At 41.4% G+C, this 2,544-nt stretch overlaps 1 pseudogene; it reads left to right on the top strand.

Moving 5' to 3' along the window:
* Positions 1–876: 876 nt before the first annotated feature.
* Positions 877–1,442, top strand: LOC118491436 (annotated as a pseudogene).
* The last annotated feature ends 1,102 nt before the right edge of the window (positions 1,443–2,544 follow it).

The raw sequence follows: 2,544 nt of genomic DNA, 5'->3' as shown, positions 1-2,544 counted from the left end.
ATTAGAAACAGAATGCCTTGGTTTAGACTTCTAAGGAAGGGCTTTTCTTTTGTAACTACCTAATCCCGGTCAATGGCCTGACTAAGGAAATTGCTGAAGCTGCAGTTACAGAGGGGAGAATTGGAATTGAATCCAAGGCTTTGCCTCTAGGATCATCTTACCTTCTAACTAAGGCAGTTTTCTACTAATTCAATTCAATCGATGTTTTCACCTTACTTAACTAGAGAGCAGATGCTGGAGGGGAAGGAAGACCGGGCTTTCGCCCCAGGCTTGAGCCTTTAAATGAAAGGTATAAGCTGTGATGTGATAGGCACGAAGTCAAGCAACCTATGAGTAAGTACTCCCGGTCTATACCTTGGTTAAAGTATCTTGCCAGGTATGCTAAGCTACATTGGTTTTCTATCCCTAAAGAGAATAGGCATCTTATTACGGATAAAACTACGTTTAAGCCTGTTACATGAATCAAGTTTTCATTTTCTCCGGAAAAGCCCCTTTCCAGCTGACGCTGTCAGTCCACTAACAGCGGTATACAGTAAGTCAGTATAAGTCAGTACAGGAAGGGCACGCGAAATAGACAACTACTTACTAGGCTAGGGTAGTAGTTTTTTCATCTTCCCTTTATTTTACTTTACCCTAGTGGAAATTCATTTTTCAAAGTTACTAGGTAATTAGTGAAGAGGTTGATAAAAGTGACAAGCTTGGTGGAAAGCTCTTATCTTAGGAGGAAAAGCTAAGTATGCCCGAGTAGTCTTGATATTGGTTGGTTTGAGGTTTCGTTAGTTTTATACTAACAAGCAAGCTTCGGCGACCGCTCGACCTAGCGCGTTAGCCCCAGTACTATATATAGGGAAGGCCTATGCGAAGAAAAGGCCTGCCCATCATCAAAGCAAGCCCAAGTCCATGCAAGAAGGCCCTCCAGATCTGTCCAAATTAAAAGCCCGTCAAAGGCATATGAAATCATGCAAAGGATCCGAGCCCATCCAAATGATGTTCAGCGGGCTAAACCCAAGTAGCTCTGGCCCATGATCCAAGAGACCCGAAACTAGTTAATCATGCTATCCTTACCTTCTAACCAATCGGCCAATCACGCTATCCTTACCTTTCAACCAACCCCTTCGATTCAGTTTCTGCAGCAGTATAAAATCTCGGACCCGATGGATGCCTACAGAAAAATTTGTTTTCCAGCAGTGATGGCAAGAATCCGCGAAATAATGTTCTTTCTCCTTTTTGTGTTCTTTCTGAATGGAGCTACGCGAGGGAAAGCTCAGCTTTCTACTCTGCCGCAAAAGGGGGCCGCTTTCTTCCCCCCAAAAATGCCAGTTCCGCCGTCAGGGCCTAGCAAGAAGCATAATTCTGTTCCAAAGCTTCGTTTCATTCCAGCAACAGTAGTCTATGGTTCGAAGCGCCGTGTTCCATCCGGCGCGAATCCTCTCCATAACTAGTATAGTGGAGGTCTTACTTGTATTGCAATAATGAAAAAATGTACGAACACAAATAATGAGCAGACCAGCCCACTTTTATATGTGGGTTCATTTCAGAATGTTTTTTTGTTTTGAATAAAGAAGCGCGTGAACTTTTAGTGTAAGGCAGGTGTTTTTCTCGGTGGATGGATGGGATAAATGCCTATATTGCTTTATAATGTTATTGTTATGTTGATGTTATATTAAAGAATGAAATCTAAAAAAGTTGCTTAGTCCCATTCTTTATAATTGTCTTTCTCATACTGTGTAAACGAACTTCAAGTCTGAATTGTGTACTGTACTCAACAGGAAGCGTCACAGCCCATCCCGATGTCATTCTCCATTCCAATTGAAATAGCACAGAATCTAGCTCTCGCTATCGTGCCTCAGAAGCTCTAACTATGCCTTCATCCGCCCCTCCGAAAGAACTCCAACTATTGGTTTATGCGCTCCAGTAAGCGATTTCGTCTCAAGTGCAGCTTTTACGTTACGACTATACTTCGTTGCTGTGCTGCTCTCTGGGTTGTGAAAGAAGTGCAGTTTTTACGTTAGAGGGGGATCTCTCTGGTATACTTTTTACGGAGGTTTCGTCTTGTCAGTCTGGTTTTTCCTCTCTGTTTTCTTAACAACCTTGGTTTTCTTGGTTTTCTTATCTGTCTTAACCACCTTGGTTTTCTTAACAACCTTGGTTGTTTCCTTAGTGAATTTCTTCATCTCATCTTGAAGATGATCTATCTTACTTTTCATCTCGGAGATCTCTCTATCCTTCTCTGAAATGATGCCGATCATCTCTCTATCCCTTTGAGAGAGTTTTTCACTGAGAATCTCACTCTTAGTCTGAAGGCGATTCATTTCATTCCTTAGATAGAATACAATTTTTTCGCCACTGCGGGGGTTTATGTTAGACAGATCTTCTACATGTATAGGTTTAGTATCAATCCATTTATTATTACTATATACAGGTATCCTCTTTGTACCTCAAGTTCTATATAGAACAGATTTCTTTACAACTGTTCAGGATTATATGAAAAAAGACCCTATCAATGTATGGGTTTATGATCGAATTCACAAGAAGAGGCGTCAG

This window comes from Helianthus annuus, chromosome 4 (assembly GCF_002127325.2).
Source record: "Helianthus annuus cultivar XRQ/B chromosome 4, HanXRQr2.0-SUNRISE, whole genome shotgun sequence".
Taxonomy (NCBI): Eukaryota; Viridiplantae; Streptophyta; class Magnoliopsida; order Asterales; family Asteraceae; genus Helianthus; species Helianthus annuus.
Note: the sequence above shows the minus strand (reverse complement) of the source record. Positions and strands in the feature narration are given on the sequence as shown.